The 18,016-nt window shown below is 42.8% G+C and overlaps 1 long non-coding RNA gene across 1 annotated transcript in view; it reads right to left on the bottom strand.

Moving 5' to 3' along the window:
- Nucleotides 1-524: 524 nt before the first annotated feature.
- Nucleotides 525-18,016, bottom strand: part of LOC132538158 (uncharacterized) — a 76,776-nt gene continuing 59,284 nt past the window's right edge. Inside the window, exon 2 of the long non-coding RNA XR_009549613.1 lies at nucleotides 525-906. This is a non-coding gene — a long non-coding RNA (uncharacterized LOC132538158). The remainder of the gene's footprint in view (nucleotides 907-18,016) is intronic.

The following is an 18,016-nucleotide window of genomic DNA, read 5'->3' as shown; positions in this document are numbered from 1 at the left end:
TGAGAAATGCAGGGGAGGGGGATGTGGGGGACAGTGGTCATTCACTTCTAGGTCTAGAGCTCCTTGGCAGTTTAGAGATCTAGTGATTCCACAGGGACCATAATCCTCAACTGTGCTCAGTAGTTTTACAGCTCATCATTTTGATTTTATGGGATCGTGGTTTAGTTGGCGTCACAGAAACAGGATTTTTGTTCGTTCGTTTGTTTGTTTTTAGATAATCTATCACATAAAGGCAAGAGAAGTCACTGAGCGACAGCTGAAATGGCCATTAGGAGGAAATTGAGAGCATACCCAGCAGGAGGTAAACGGTGAAAGACTAAGATGTTAACGTTCGCACTTGGGAGAAGGCATCCCGCAGCTGTGTCATGTATGTAACCTTCTAAAAAGATGGTAACCAGTGTGCATAGAGACTTTCACATTTTCTTTTTGTCCTGGCAAATGATTTACAGTCATCATGCTGCAATCTTGCATTTGTCCTTACTTCTTGTGACTTACTTTTTTGGCTTTTCTTGTAACATATAGCATTCAGCCTAAGGCAAGACAACTTTATTAAATTTATCCTGGGTTATGAAAGTGAGAAAGAGAAAATAAAGGATCTTTGGTTTGCTAGGTGGTGATTGTTTCTTTTTTGTAAATACACCACAAATGTACCCTCCGATTTGCCAAAGTTCATTCGTTGAGTGTGAACCTATGTTTTCCTTCACAGCCCCAAAGACTCTAAATCACAAACAACTTCAGTGGGAAACAAAACAAAAACTCTAGGCTTGGGGCATCAAAAGTGCTGGTAGACAGAAGTTGTGATTTGTTGGTAATTTTATAAGGTTTCTGTGTTGATTACTATTTGGGCAGGGTCCACACCACCGATGAGTTCACACATTCACAGCTGCCCCGGGAGAAAGACAATATCTGCACAAAAACGGACAAGAATTAATTGTCCAGGCGATTAAAAAGAGTTGCTTACCGCTAATGCTATTCTTGATGATCTTCTACAAGAATTTCAATTAAATGGGAGTCAGCTGCTGGGCCCTTGGAGACCATATGGTGAGAAGGAAGGGACTCCTACTCAGAGTCAAGGAGCCCAGGTTTCTGTCCTGGCAATGCCGACACCTAGCTGTGAAAGACAATGTGCGGCCAACATGTGCCCAGACTTACAGAAGGGGGCTATAGTTGAAGAAAGAAAGGACCTGCTGCTTCAGGAACTCAAATAAATAGAGAAAAATAAAGCTCATATTAGACTACAAAGAACAGACAGGCCAGGAAAGACAAAAAGAATCAGGTTCAAGGAAAATACAGTTGAGAATGGTGCCAAGAATGGTGTCATGCTCATTTTTAGGGCCTCCAGTATGCCAAGTACTTTATTTTTATATAAAAGTTATTAACGTATCTGCTGGAATATGAAATGAGTTGAGGAAGGACCCTCCTAGACTTCATTCATTTTACATCACTCGGCAGTTAGTGTACTGCAATGCCAAGAAGTAAAGTACTTTCATATCCTATTTCTAATTGATAAAATAAACTTGAACCGGAAAGTACATTTATTTATTTTTAAAAAAAATATTTTTATTATCTTTATTTATTGGAGAGAGACAGCCAGAGACCGAGAGGATAGGGGAGATAGAGAGGGAGAGAGACAGAGAGACACCTGCAGCCCTGCTTCACCACTTGCAAAGCTTTTCTTCTGCAGGTGGGGACCTGGGGCTCGAACCTGGGTTCTTGAGCACTGTAACATGTGCTCTCAACCAGCTGCGCCACCACTCAGTCCCAAGTGTAGTTATTTATTTATTTTTTTATCAAGGAAACAGACTCAAAGAGGTTGAATTACTTGAAACCATTTTTCCTTGAGACTAAAACGTTTCCTAGTCTTGGACTGGCAAGAGAGCTCACCTAGGAGTGTGCTGCTCTGTCATGAATGTAACCCAAGCTCATGTCTGGTCCCCACTTCACTGAGGGAAACCAACCTGGTCCCCACCTGCAGTGGGGGGAGCTTTGGTGTCATGTGTCTTTCTCTCTCTCTCTCTCTCTCTAAAAAGGTTGGCCTGGAGGAGTGAAATCACAATGATTAACAACAATACAAAACAAAGTCTTAAATAGTTTTTAGTGAGAAGGGTAAGGGTTAAAGGGGCCAGGTGGAGGTGCACCTTATTGAGGACACATGTTACTCAAAGTGTGTGCGAGGACCTGGGTTCAAGGCCCCACTCTCCACCTACAGTAGGAAAGCTTTGCAAGTGATGAGGTAAGGCTGCAGGTGTCTCTCTGTCTTTCTCTATCTATCTCCCCCTTCCCTCTTGATTTCTGACTGTCTTTATCCAATAAATGAATAAAGAGAATTTTAAAAAAAATTAGGGGGTCGGGTGGTAGCACAGCGGGTTAAGCACACATGGCATGAGTGCAAGGACCGGTGTAATGATCTGGATTCGAGCCCCCAGCTCCCCACATGCAAGGGGGTCACTTCGCAAGCGGTGAAGCAGGTCTGCAGGTGTCCTTCTCTCCCCATCCTTGTCTTCCCCTCCTCTTTCCCCTCCTCTCTCCATTTCTCTCTGTCCCATCCAACAATGATGACATTATCAACAACAATAATAATAACTACAATAATGATTAAAAAAACAAGGGCAACAAAAGGGGAAAAAATAGCCTCCAGGAACAGTGGATTCCTGGTGCAGGAGCCAAGCTCCAGCAATAACCCTGGAGGAAAAAAAATAAAATAAAAATAGAAGCGTAAAAGAAACAGGAAAAAAGAATGAGATAACATAGAGAATGGGAAAAGTAGAAAGAAATAATAAGAAGATGAGGTAAGTGGAGTCATCATAACTAAAAGGATCTGGATAAAGAGATAAAGCTTTCCTCCTGCAGATGCGGACTGAGGGCTCGAACCAGGTCCTTCTGCATTGTAACCTGTGTCCAAACAGGTGTGCCACCACCCAGCCCCTAAAACTAACTTCTAAGTTAAAAAAGGAAGAGAGAAAGAAAGAAAGGTCTTATTTATTTATTTATTTATGTACTTATTTATTTATTGGGGAATTAATGTTTTACATTCAACAGTAAATGCAATAGTTTGTACATACATAACATTTCTCGGTTTTCCATTTAACAATACAACCCCCACTAGGTCCTCTGTCATCCTTCTTGGACCTGTATTGTCCCCACCCTCCCACCCACCCCAGAGTCTTTTGCTTTGGTGCAATATGCCAATTCCAACTGAGGTTCTACTTGTGTTTTCTATTTATTTATTTTAAATCAAAGCACTGCTTGGCTCTGGTTTATGGTAGTGTGCTTGGGGACTGAACCTGGGACCCTGGGATTTAGGGTATCATGGTCTGATGCTATATCTCCTAAATCCTGATCCCTAAATTCTTAACAACTATGTTATACTGTGAAGTAATTGTACATATGTGTGAAAGCTACAGAGCACACTCATGTGTTTCATCCCTGTAGTTAAATTGCACTGAACAAGATTTTGTCATTAAAAGCACCCAGTTGTATTCAACCAGAAAGTATTGGCAAAACACAGAGACAGCTGAAAGATATAAATTAATATTTAGCTTTCTCTTGTTACCACCAGAAAGAGAATTGCTGTGGAAACACAAAACAAACACAATAGTAAAATTCTCCTCTCTTTACACTTTCTTTCCCATGAAACAGTGCACATAAATTCCAGTTTTCCATTTTCTCTTAATATAAAAAATGTACAAAAAGGGGGGCAGAATGTACATGTGATCTTTTATGGGTAGCTACATAGCATATCTTGGCACCTTTGTTAGGAATTAATCCTAATTCCTCATACTCTTCAAAATAAAAGAAAATATGGTTTTATTTTTAAATTTTTTTTATTTTCCCTTTTTTATTATTGTTGTAGTTATTACTGTTGTCATTGTTAGATAGGACAGACAGAAATGGAGAGAGGAGGGGAAGATAGAGAGGGAGAGAGAAAGACAGACACCTGTAGACCTGCTTCACTGCCTGTGAAATGACTTCCCTGCAGGTGGGGAGCCAGGGACTCGAACCAGGATCCTCACGCCAGTCCTTGAGCTTCTTGCTACATGCGCTTAATCTGCTGCGCTACTGCCCAACTCCCTGATTTTAATTTTTATCCAGATAAATTATTCCCAGCTCTCTATGCTTCATTCCCTTCAAAGTAGAGAGATGCTATAAATATGTCCACTTGGGTTTTGAGATGGTGTCAAGCATTCCTGGGTAACACACCGAAGGATCTAAGAATGGAGAACTATAGCCAGTGAAATATAAAAAAGGGTATGCTTAAATTATGAGGGCTTTGTCCGTAGGATACTTATTTCAGTTTTACTTTTCTTCTTTCTTCTCTATCTAAACATAAACATCTCATGTATGAATTCTACCCTGACAATAGAGGAAACCTGATGGTGCCACTTCTTCTACTTCTTCTAGCGTTTGCCCTTCTTCCATAGCCAGTTAACAGCGTCAGGTTGGGCCTGATGTAAAGTTTCGAGACCTCCTTTGAATCTGGAGAGGTGGCAGTCGTTGACTATGTGGGTCATAGTCTGTCTGGAGCCGCAGGGGCAGTTCGGGTCGCCTCTGGCTCCCCAGCGATGGAACATAGCGGCGCACCGGCCATGGCCTGTTCGATAGCGATTGAGGAGGGCCCGATCATAACGTGCTAGGTCAAAGCCGGGTTGACGCTTGCAGGGGTCTGTGATGAGGTGTTTGTTCTTTACCTCAGCTGACTGCCAACTCTGTTTCCAAGAGACTGGAACAGAGAAGTTCAGTGTAGGCGTAGGGGACCAGATTGGGTGACGAGACGTCAAGCGTTGGACAGGGTGGGCGAAGATATCCACGTATATTGGCAGGTCCGGTAGAGTGTAGACATGGGAAATGAACTTAGATGGTGCCGCATCCCGACAAATATCTGGCGGGGCGATGTTGCTAAGAACTGGCAGCCGTGGAACCGGGGTGGAACGGATGGTTCCAGAAATGATCCTCATGGAGGAATATAATTTGGAATCGACCAAGTGGACATGGGGGCTACGGAACCATCCTGGGGCACAGTATTCTGCAGTGGAATAGCATAATGCCAGAGATGATGATCGTAGTGTGGAAGCTCTCGCACCCCAAGAGGAGCTGGCCAGTCTTGCAATGATGTTATTCCTTGCACTGGGTTGCACTGGATCGACCTTCTCGTGGTGCATCCCCTGAGTACCCATTCATTGGGGAAACTGACAATCCTTCCTAGCCGACTGAATCCACATGGATCCTAGTCACTTTCAAAGCCAGCAACAAGCAGCTCCTGACAGCTTTCAAACTGTTGGTCCTGCTCTTCGAGTCCTCCAACTTAATGTTGAGGGGCTGTCCTTTGCCAAACACGTTCTTATTGGTCAATTGGCGATACAGCATCAGGCAGATGTTATTTGCCTACAAGAAACACATATAGCAGTCGATGAAGCTGCTCGATTCACCATCAGTGGATTCGATTTAATATGCTATAATCTCCATCCTAAACACGGCCGAGCCATCTACGCTAAATCGTATCTTGTGGACGTTTACCATATGGCCTCTTCGACCTTCTACGACTCCATTAATATTGGAACTATTCAGCTCGTCAACGTATATAAGCCTCCCAGTGCCTCATGGGATAATGAGGTCCTGCCTAGCCCGAATCACCCAGCCGTTTACATTGGAGACTTTAATAGTCATCACCAAGACTGGGGATATTCCTCCACTCGTGCTGACGGCTCTATCTTAGCCGACTGGGCTTCAGCGAATGACCTCTCCCTTTTATACGATCCCAAACAGCCAGGCTCTTTTCACAGTGCTAGATGGAATGGTGCCACTAAGAGCCAGAAAACTGGATTCAAATCCCAGTTTTACCACTTGCTAACTCTGTGACCATGAGCAAGCCAAAACTCATTTCCTCCACTGACAAGTAAATAATTGTGCCTGCCTGACTGCTCCTGTGGACAGAAGATCATAATTAGACATAGCGGCTGAAGGACTTTATACACTTTAATGTGCTTTCAAATGTTGCCAGTTTTACTCGAGAGATTTCTGTTAAACAATGGGCAGAATGAGAGAAGAGAGTTGACACAGTTTTAAAGTCACTGCCTTATTTTATAGTTCAGACGCGATCATTTAGTTTGGAATGTGAATGCAGCAGTAAGGATGAGACACAGGAAGAATAAATATGGGAGGGAGGGAAAATCACTGCAAAGGTTCTGTATCAGTAGGTCTCCACGGGGGCCCGGTGGTGGTGCCCCTATTTGAACGCACATGTTACAATGTGTAAGGATCCAGGTTTGAGCCCTGAGTCTTGCTCAATGATGCAGGTGTCTCTCTCCCTCTCCCTCTCCATCTTCACCTACCCTCTTGATTTCTGGTTTGTCTTTATCCAATAAATAAAGATAATAAAAATTTTAAATGAAAGAAAAAAGTCAGGGGGCTGGGAGCTAGCACACCAAGGTAAGCACACATAGTACAAAGTGCAAGGACCTGCGTAAGGATCCCGGCTTGAGCCCCCAGCTCCCCACCTGCAAGAGGCAGAGGGTGTCTTCACAAGCGGTGAAGCAGGTCTGCAGGTGTCCATCTTTCGCTCTTCTGCTCTGTCTTCCCCTTCCTCTCTCAATTTCTCTCTGTCCTGTCCAACAACAACAACATCAACAAATTAATAATAATAATATTAGTTCAGTAGGTCTCCATCATTGCTGATGATGAGGTTCTACCTTGGAAGGACTTTTAAGGAGACTTAGGAAATATAGCTACAATTGTCCATACAGGGCAAGACAGGGGATGTCTTATCCATCAATTCTCATTGTCCAGATTGATAAACTTCACAAGGCATTTCTTTGTTCTTACTTGAGATGAGTTTTAACTCATTCAAGGGAATATGACCTTATAGTCTTTGTCCTCATTTTGTCTTAGCACAGTCCTGGCTGTCCCCAGTGATGAAACCTGGCTTCACTCTTCTTTTATGAAATTATTCCAAGTCTCTGTGGAATTGGATGCTGTTCTAAGGACAGGAATAAAAAGGTAGGGCCAAGGGGGTTGGAAATTGTAGGCAAAAGGTACCAGAAGCAATTGCTAAACCCATGATCATGGGTAAAGGCAACAACATGGACAAAAGGATCATCTTGATAAAGAATGTAGAGACAAAGCCGATGCTGAATAGGAAATACAAGGCAGAAAGAAGCCAAGATAGGGAAGTGGGAGGGAGAGCAGCATCCCTCCACACCTCTGTCCCCCTGGGGGCCTTAATCACAGCTACCATCTGTCATCTAGGGCCATCTGTCTCCACCTTCACTTCCGGGGGTTTTATACATTATTGCATTTGGACTCCGATTCGACTCATTTCTCTGTTTTCGAAGAGAATCAGTAGACAGAGAGATAGTTGTAATTATACAAATAGAGAAGTCTTAGGAAAGGGTGACATTACCAAGAAAGGTGATACAAAATGAGAAGAGAGTTTAGCGTTAAACTTTTTAACTGTCAGAAGGTGAGAAGTCACTGAATATGCGGATAAAGTTTATCCAGCTGTTAGGAGAAAAAAATAAGTAAATAAACAGCAGCACAGAGGTAGAGACGTGGCTTGAATGCTGAAATGAAGATAAGGAAGCAAACACACAAGCTCTTCTCTGAGAAAGGTTGGCAGAATAAACTGATTCCCATGAGGAAGAAGGCCAGTGCTTGGGTGCTATTTTTATGTTGAAGGAGAGAGGAATGCTAACGTGTTTAGAGACCCAAGGTAAGAACTGCATAGAGACAGAGAAAGTGAAGATGGGAGAAGAAAATTTTAGAAAACTAAGTCAGGAGGGCAGGGGATATGACACATCAGATAGAATGCACACTTCACCTTGCACAGAGGCCCAGTTTCAAGCTCCAGAAACCACATGGAAAGACCTATCCGGGCGAGTGCTTCACTATTGGTGAAGCAGTGCTGTGGACTCTCTCCTCCCCTCTGCCTCTGCCTCTCTCTCCCTGTCTGTCTCTCCCTGTAACTTACAAACCAAATAAAATGAAATAGTTTGCTGTGGTGCAGGTAAGGAGGCCCAGAGATAACTCTGATGGCAAAAATAAAGTCAGATATTGAAGATGTGTGGGTAAAAAAAAAAAAAAAAAAAAAGATGGGGGGGTGATGAAAAGACTTCAGTTTCCTCACCTTTCTTTTTTTCTTTTAATTACACCGCTACATTGTGTTTATATTATTATTATTATTATTATTATTATTATTATTATTATTATTTTACGCCATAGCACTGCTCAGCTCTGGCGTATGGTGGTGTAAGGGAATGAAACTGGGATTTTGGAGCCTTAGGCATGAGAGTTGCTTTGCATAATCATTATGCTACATACACCTCCCCTCACTCTCCTTTCTTCGTTCTGTCTTTCCTTCCTTCCTTCTTTCCTTTCTTTCACTAGAAGGGTTATTACTGGGGCTCTGTGCCTGCTTGTGACTTCCATCACTTCCAGTGGCTTTTTGTTGTTGTTGTTCCTGACAGAGATAGAGAAAGAGAGGGAGAGGAAGAGAGAGACACCTACAGCACTTCTCCATAGCTTGTGAAATTCCCCTGCAGGTGGAGAGTCAGACCTGGGTGCATGGTAACATGCACTCAACACCTCAGGATCCGAGATGTATTTCATCTTTAAAGTAGAAAAAGAAGAGGAAATAGGTGAGACAGCGGGAAATTTCAAGGTGTAGAGAGAACCTGAAAGAGGGCCTTGGTTGAGGGAGATAATAATGGTTATGCAAAGACTCTCATGCCTGAGGCTCTGAAATTCCAGCTTCAATCCTCATAACTCCATAAAGCAGAGCTGACCCATGTTCTGGTTTAAAAAAAAAAAGAAAGAAAAAACGACCAGTGTAAAGATCCTGGTTTGAGCCCTGGCTCCCTACCAGCAGGGGGGTCCACAACATAAGCAGTGAAATAGGTCTGCAGGTGTCCGTCTTTCTCTGTCTTCCCCTTCTCTCTCCATTTCTGTCCTATCCAACAACAAAGACAGCAATAACAACAACAATAATAATAACAAAAACGATAAACAATAAGGGCAACAAAAAGGAGAAAACAGCCTCCAGGAGCAGTGGATTCATAGTGCAGACACTGGGCCCCAACAATAACCCTGGAGGCAATATAAAAAGAAAGAAAGGAAGAAAGAGAGAAAGGAAGAAAGAGAGAGAGAAAGAAAGAAAGAGAAAGAGAAAGAAAGAGAGAGAGAGAGAGAAAAAAAAGAGAAAAGAAAAATGGATGGCTTCAAATTTATCAGGGAATTTGGGGGTCATCTACTATCGGGCTGAGCTTCACTGACGGGAGACAGACGACCCAGGACTCATGGCAGGGTTGTACGCAGTATCTCTTTATTCATGCAGGACGCAGCGCAATCTAAGCAGAGCTAGACTAAACTAAAACTAAACTAAAACGAACAATGCTGTCCTTATATATACTTTCCGAGTAGGGTGTGAACAGGATGTGACGTAGAGAGGGTGGAGAGAAAAGTGACTGGTGAAAATCAGGGTGTGACAAGGAGAGGGGGCGGAGCAGGCGAGAATTCTACCGCTGAACCACCAATGCCCTGGAGGGAGGATGGTGCTTTATGTAAATGTAAAAGTGATTTATGCAAATAGACTGCAGCTTTGAGTGGGATCAAACCAATCCCATACAGGCATACCGGTGCTTGGTTAAGCAGAAGCCAGGGGGAGCTGGCATACTACCCAACAATCTTCCCTTATGGTGTGTGTGTCATCACACACATGTGTAAAGTGGAAAAAGGCAGAGATAACTGTGGACGAGGAACTATTTGTACTTGGAGACAGTCTTTGACATCATCGAAAGCAGAGTGTGCATCATGGCTGAGGTGGGGAGCTTTGTTTTTGGAAGGAATCAAGATGAGAGAATATTTATGTTTCCTTTTATTTATATTGTTATTATTTTATTTTATTTTACAAGTATAGGGGCCAGGTGGTGGCGCACCTGGTTGAGTGCACATGTTACAATGTGCAAGGACCCAGGTTTGAGCCCCTGGTCCCCACCTGCAGGGGGACAGCTTTACAAGTGGTAAAGCAGGGTTGCAGGCGTCTCTCTGTCCCTCTCTATCACCCTCTTCCCTCTCAATTTCTGACTGTCTCTATCCAACAAATAAAGATTTTAAAAATAAGAAAGAAAAGAAAAGGGTAAGTCTGTGGCCCAGCAGGTGGCACAGTGCATAAAGCATTGGACTCTCAAGCATGAGGTCCTAAGTTCAATCCCCAGCTGCACATGTACGAGAGTGATGCCTGATTCATTCTATCTCTCCTGGTATCTTTCTCATTAATAATTAATAAGTAAAATCTTTCAAGAAAAGAAAAAGGATAAGTCTCTGATGGCAGAGAATAATACACCTACAAGTTGTGCATGTTTAAGTAACTTCTTGTCAATTCTTTATATCTTCTTAGGATTTCACTGTATAAGTTAACTACCTCTCTCTCTTTTTTAATTATTTTATTATCTTTATTTTGGATAGAGACAACCAGAAATTGAGACGGTAGAGAGAGAGAGAAAGAGGGCGAGAGATGGAGAAACACTTGCAACCCTTCCCCACAGCTCATGAAGTTTTCCCATGCAGGTGAGGACGGGAGCTCGAACCCAGGTCCCTGTGCATTGTAACATGTGTGCCCAACTAAGTGTGACACCACCCAGCCCCACTACGTCTCTTTTTTCATTAGCTCCCCCCACCTTAAAAAAAAGTATTAGGAGCCGGGCGGTGGCACAGCGGGTTAAGGGCAGGTGGTGCAAAGCGCAAGGACCCACAAGGACCAGTGTAAGGATCCTGGTGCGAGACCACGGCTCCCCACCTGCAGGGGAGTCACTTCACAGGCAGTAAGGCAGATCTGCAGGTGTCTGTCTTTCCTTCCCCCTCTCTGTCTTCCCCTCCTCTCTCCATTTCTCTCTGTCCTATCCAACAACAACAACATCAATAACCACAACAATGTTAAACAACAAGGGCAACAAAAAGGGGAAAATAAATAAATAAATAAATATTTTTTAAAAAGAAAAACTTTTTAAAAAGTGTTAATTTATTCTTGTAACAGAATTAAGTAGCAGAGACTTCCAATATCTTTCCCACATCCATATATGTACAACTTCTCTCCTTTTTCTCAACACCCTCCTACCAGATTCATAATTTATCACAATCTGTGACCATATTGACAAATCACTACTACCCAAAGTTTGTTTACATTAGGATTTTTTCTGGGCTTTGTCCCAGTGGGTTGGGACAAAAGTATAATGACAGATAGCCCAGAGGTGGTGTAGTGAAGAAAGTGTTCAACCTTTGATCATGAGGCCCTGAGTTTGATCACCAGCATCATATGTGCCAGAGGAGTGATATGTATCCATTCTTTCTTTTTTTTGATAACCAAAGCACTGCTCCGCTCTGGCCTATGGTGGTGCAGGGGATTGAATCTGGTGTTGTTAAAGTTTCGGAGGCTCCAGCAGGCTGGGCTAGCATCGTGGTGGTAGACAGAGACTCGGGGATACACAGCTGGGCTGGGAAGCTGTATATCTTTATTCATGAGCGGGCAAACATGTGCTCTCCTGTCTTTCTCCTCTGGCGGCAGAGAGAGACCCTTAAACTAACCACCACATAGAACTCTCCTGCATCCTTCTCATGCAGCGGTGCCAAGAACTCTGGAACTCTGTAGGGGTTCCCTTGAGGCGGGGACAAGAGGGCCACGAAACTAGCAGGGGCCAAACCAACTTTTCTGGCGGGAGGAGAGCTAGACCAAACCAATGTAAAGCATACAACAATCTGGGACTTCAGATCCCGAGGCACAAGAATCTCTTTGCATAGCCATTATTCTATCTACCCCCCAACCCGCCATGCATACATTATTAAGAATATTTTCTGTAGCTTTTTATTGTTATGTATAATATATATACATGTGCATATATATAACATAGAGAGAGAGAGGGAGAAGGGGAGGGAGAGGGAGAGAGAGGGGAAGGGAGAGGGAGGGAGGGAGAGAGGGGGAGGGAAAGGGAGGGAGAGAGAGGAAAAAGGAGAGGGAGAGAGGAAAGAAGAGGTAGGGAGAGAGGGGGGAGGGAGAAAGAGAGAAAGAGAGAGAGAGAGCAAAGGAGCGCTGGGGATGATCTTAGGACTTCACTTATGTTTCTGAGAAGCTCCTGAGGCCTAGTGTAGTCTAGTCTAGGCCATTTTTCCTTTTCTTTCTCTTATACTCGATAGGACATGGCAGACAGAAATTAAGAAGGGAGGGGACATAGAGCTGGGTAGAGAAAGACAGACACCTGCAGACCTTCTTCATGGCTTGTGAAGCATCCCCCCTGCAAGTGGGGGGGGGCTGGAATCTGGGTCCTTGAGCATGGTGAAATTAACCAGGTGGGCCACTGCCTGCCCCCTGGGGGTTATATTCTTTTAAAAAAAAATAATTAACTAAAGAGAGTGAAAGAAGAAAAAAACCTGTAACATTTTAGTTGTTTAACTCATTTGGGAAGAAAATAAACAAAAGCATTTTAAGAGCCAACTTGCACATTTGGTGCCCCTGAAAAGATGAAAACACTCTGAACTGAGATTGGAGATACAAGACAAACAATATTAACAACCAAATGGGAAAATCAGGGCTGTTCCTTGCCACACTGCTTTTTTTTTTTTAAGTGCTCTCACTGGTGCACTCACAAACCCAATATGACTGGGTGCTTACAGTGATCCAGGTACTGTTTTGGGAGCTGGGAATTTCAGAAACAAAATAAAGTTTCTGTCCTCTGGAATCTTACATTTGAATGGAAAAAAAAGTTAGAAAATAAATATAATAAAGCTAAAACTGGCCAGATAGCTCTCAGTTGGATAGTGTGCTTTGCTCTGTCATATGCATATAACAAGTCCAGTCAGTCATGTCCCCCCACACACACTGAAAGAAGTTCAGATGGCAGCTTTGGCTGTCCTGCAGTCAGCCCTAATTTGAGACTCTAGCTCCAGCGTGTAGCTGTGCTCCTGAGGTTTTCTTGCAAGTTGCAAATCGCCTGCTCATCTTCTATAAAAGCCACAGTATATATAACTCCTGGCGTTCAGCACCACTAGCTCTCATGAGTCCCACTTTGGGCCTCAGTTTCCTCAAAGAGCCTGTCTGTGTTTCCAGAGCTGTTTACTAGAAGAAGAAGCTGAATATAGTCCCCAGACCAAATCATATCGATGGGGTTTACTGTCAACAATATTTATATACTCTTCCCCATATAAGGGAGCTACTCTCTTCCCTGATCCAGTTTTCTGGTCCTTCTCTCAGCCATGACATCATCTCCCCAGACAATGACTTGGATCCACCTGCATATCACATTTCAGGTTCAGAGAAAAAACAAACAAGCAAACAAACAAACTAGTATAGCTACAGGCCCTTTGAAATATAACTAAAATATGCCTACTAGCTATCTACAAAATGGAGGACCCCTCAACTCTTCATCTGCACTATTCCAGCCTCTAGGTCTATGATTGTTCAAAAATTTGTTTGGCTTTGTATGTTAACTCTCTTTCAGCCACCAGGTTCCAGATGCTAGCATGATGCAGACCAGACTTCCCTGGACAGACAACCCCACCAATGTGTCCTGGAGCTTTGCTTCCCCAGAGCCCCACCCTACTAGGGAAAGAGAGAGGCAAGCTGGGAGTATGGATTGACCTGTCAACACCATGGTCAGCGGGGAAGCAATTACAGAAGCCAGACCTATGGAAACCTTCTGCAACCCATATGACCTTGGGTCCTTACTCCCAGAGTGATAAAGAACAGGAAAGCTACCAGGGTAGGGGATGGGATATGGAGATCTGGTGGCGGGAATTGTGTGGAGTTGTTAAATAAATAAAAAAAAAAGAAAAGAAAAGAAAAGAAAGGAAAAATATAACTTGTTCTTTCTTTAAAAAAATAAGATCATTACACTGAAAGCAAATAAATACAAAAAATAAATATAAAGGAAGAAAGAAAGAAAGAGAGTCATGACCTACATAACAGGAAAACTTGGGGTAAACAAGCCAGTCCCCTTCAAGTTTCATAGACAGCCAGAGATAATGATGCCTTTAGAAACTGCCTCGGCTATGAGGCACCCATAGAAGGGCAGAACTGATGCTCCCAACACTCACCATGTGAGCTTTGCTAAGTGAGGAGGAATTACGGGCAGAAATAATCAGAAGCTCCAGTACAAGAAAAAAAAGAAAGAAAGAAAGAAACATCAACAACTACCATCAAGAAAACACTGGTGGTGATACAGGATGACTGACCGCAGGAACCTCCACTTCTATTTTTCCTACTCCCATGGCTCCCACCCTCCGACCACCTACCCCACTGGCTGCTTGAATGCTCACACTCCTAGGTTGATTCATTCAAGTCTAAGAATGATCTTGGAGGAATCGAATTCAGAGATGACACTGTTCAGCACCTTTTCTCCTGTTCCTTTCCTCTTGTTTAATCACTACTGTCAACAACAACAGCAACAATAAATAAATGTTTTTTTAAAAAAGCCTCAATTATTCTTTATCACTCACTAAGTAACATCAAAACCACCCATACACATTCATCGTTTAGTCTCCTTGCTTTCATCTTATTACCTGGTACTGCCATACTATAAACACTATTTATTTATTCCCTTTTGTTGCCCTTGTTGTTTTATGGTTGTAGTTATTATTGTTGTTGTTACTGATGTTGTTGTTAGATAGGACAGAGAGAATTGGAGAGCGGAGGGGAAGACACAGAGGGGGAGAGAAAGATAAGACACCTACAGACCTGCTTCACTGATTGTGAAGCGACTCCCCTGCAGGTGGGGAGCCTGGAGCTCGAACCCGGATCCTCATGCAGGTTCTTGCGCTTTACCCGCTGGACTACCGCCCAACTCCAACTATACTGTAGTTCTTACAGTTTTCTAAGTGTGCTTTCCACCACTGACCAAAAGGCATGTCTGTGAGCTAAAATGCCAGCAGTAAGGTAAACACCAAAACAAATATCTTTCTTAGAAATCAAAAAACTTACATAGGATCTCTATGTAACATTTTCTGCACCATAGCTTTCTGCTAAATTTTGCCTTTTAAAAATGTTGTTACATGCCACATTCTATACCCAAAGATTTTTTTTTTTTTTTTTAAGAATTTCACTTGTCTATAGAATAAGAGTAAGAGAACCAGAGCACTGCTCAGTTTAGGTACAAGGTGATGTTAGGGATTGAGCCTACAACCTCTATGGCCTAATTCATAGCAGTTGGTACTACAAAGCTAACTAATTTTTTCTGTACATTTTTGTAGATGCTTCAATCTTCTTAGATATATTCTCTCAGGAGTCGAGGGGTGGCGCAGTGGGTTAAGCGCACGTGGCGCAAAACGCAAGGACTGGCTTAAAGGATCCCCATTCGAGCCCCTGGCTCCCCACCTGTAGGGGAGTCGCTTCACAAGCGGTGAAGCAGGTCTGCAGGTGTCTGTCTTTCTCTCCTCCTCTCTGTCTTCCCCCCCTCTCCATTTCTTTCTGTCCTATCCATCGACATCAATAACCACAACAATGTTAAACAACAACGGCAACAAAAGGGAAAATAAATAAAATGTTTCGATATATCCTCTCTGATTTTTTTTCTAGAGACTAAGAATGATCTCTGCCCTCATATGATGATGATGATGATGATGATGATGATGATGATGATGATTAATCTCCAGGGTTATGGCTGGGGCACAGTGCCAGCACTACAAATTCACTGCTCCTGTGGCCATTTTTTGACTTTTTTTTTTGGATAGGACAGAGAGAATTTGAAAGGAGGGGGAAAGATAGAGAAACAGAGAGAAACTTGCAGATCTGCTTCGCAGCTGTGAAGCAACACCTCCCCCACCTGCCATAGATGGGGAGCTGGGGGCTCAAACCAGGGTCCTTGCACTGGTCCTTGCGTTTTGTACTATGTGCACTTAACCTGGTGCATCACTGCCTGACTCCCCCCCTTATCTTTTTAAATAATATCATTTTTTTTAAAAACAGAGCACTGTTCAGCTCTGGCTTATGGAGGTGCAGGGAACTGAACTTGGGACTTCAGAGCCTCAGACATGAGAGACTCTTTGTATAACCATTATGCTATCTACCCCTGCCAAATGATATCATTCTTTACTCAGAAATAAATAGCTACCAACCAACCTCAACAGCTTAAACTGCCAATTTTTCACTGCATTACTTTTATTTGTTTGTTTTTTTTTATTAGACAGAGGAAAAGAGAATAAGACCAGAGCACTGCTCTGCCATTTATAATGTTCCATATGCCTCACCTCTCCTCTCCTTTTCCTTTAATTTTTTCTTTCTTTCTTCCTTTCTTTCTTTCTTCCTTTCTCTCTATCTTTTAATATTTTATTTATTATTGGATAGAAACAGATATGTTGAGAAGGGAGGAAGAGATAGAGAGGGAGAGAGACAGAGAAACACCTGCAGCCCTGCTTCATCACTCATGAAGTTTTCCTCGTGCAGGTGGGGACTAGGGGCTTGAACTTGAACCTGGGTCTTTTCTCACTGTGATGTGTGGCCTTCCCTTTTCTTACTGCTATGAAAGCATTAGTGATTGAACTCAAGACTTCACACATGGAAAACAAGCATTCTACCATTAAGCCACTGCTCTAAATTAAGCCTCTCAATCATGAGCTGAAGACTAATCACCAGTTATTTTCCTGGTGCCTAACTACAGAGACTACATACCTCTGGGCTAGCCAGTAAAGAACACCTCCAATCACTTGGTACGTATTTTTGCAATGTCAAATCCTCTAATGCCTTCCAAACTTCCTTCCTTAGTTTTATTTTATTTATTTTTTCTTACCAGAGCAGTACTCAGCTCTAGCTTCTGGAGGTGCAGGGGATTGAACTTGGGACTTTGGATCCTCAAGCAACAAAGGCTCTTTTGCATAACCATTATGCTATCTCTCCAGCTACCTCCAATTTTCAATCTATATCAATTAGTGAAGAATTTATTTTGTCATTGCTTTTTTTGCCCCAGAGTCTGGGTCTTGTTAATTGTCATTTTCACTGCTCTAGACCTACTTTTCACTCAGGTAGAGAAAGTGAGAGAGAAACCACACTATCAGAGTGTCCTCTGGTGACTCTGCACTGCTCAAATGTGCCAGGGTTTGAACCTAGACATAGCAAGGCAGCTCCAGTACATGGTAAAATAGTTCTCTGACGCTAAAGACTTTTGTTTTGATTACAGAATCAGAACAGTGAACCTGGAAAGAGGAGAAAGAAGAAAGATGGGGAGAAATGGTGGGCTTCTAATTTATCAGGAAATAAGATTAAGGACTTGGGGGCTGAGCAGTGGCGCAGCAGGTTAAGCAAACATGGTGCAAGGACTGAATTAGGATCCCGGTTGGAGCCCCAGGCTCCCCACCTGCAGGGGGGGTCGCTTCACAGGCGGTGAAGCAGGTCTGCCGGTGTCTATCTTTCTCTCCCCCTCTCTGTCTTCCCCTCCTCTCTCAATTTCTTTCTGTCCTATCCAACAACAATGACAGCAATAACAATGACAGTAATGACAACGATAAACAACAAGGGCAACAAAAGGTGAAAAATAGCCTCCAGGAGCAGTGGATTCCTAGTGCAGTCACAGAACGCCAGCAATAACTCTGGAGGCAAAAAAAAAAAAAAAGATTAAGTACTTGAGGGGGAAATTCTATCAAACTGCTGCTCCCAGCTCTTGGTTCTCCAAACTTAACACTCTGTGGACAACTTTTCTTTCAATAGCAGAACATCATGGATACTATAAGGATTAGAGTTAAGATGAACAGAATGTTTGCTCCAAGAAAGTTTTTCTTTTTTGTATATTTGTCGTAATCTAGAGTTGTCTAGAAACGATGGAGTCCTGGTCACCTTTCTGTACAGCTGTTCTTTTTTTTTTTTTTTTTCATTACCATCATAGATTCAATCACATGAGAAAAGGGAAGTTTATTATTTCAAATAGTTTCTTGAAATCTGAAAAACCAGGAAGTAAGCCTGCAGTCATAAAAACACATAAATTCTCTCACTGCACTTCAGTCAGGGAAAGTATTAGTCTCTGTGATTCAAGAGAGTTTAGCCACAATCCCT

The sequence above is a fragment of the Erinaceus europaeus genome, chromosome 4 (assembly GCF_950295315.1).
Source record: "Erinaceus europaeus chromosome 4, mEriEur2.1, whole genome shotgun sequence".
In the NCBI taxonomy this organism is placed as follows: Eukaryota; Metazoa; Chordata; class Mammalia; order Eulipotyphla; family Erinaceidae; genus Erinaceus; species Erinaceus europaeus.
The sequence above is the reverse complement of the archived record's forward strand: the minus strand, read 5'-3'. Positions and strand labels throughout refer to the sequence as shown.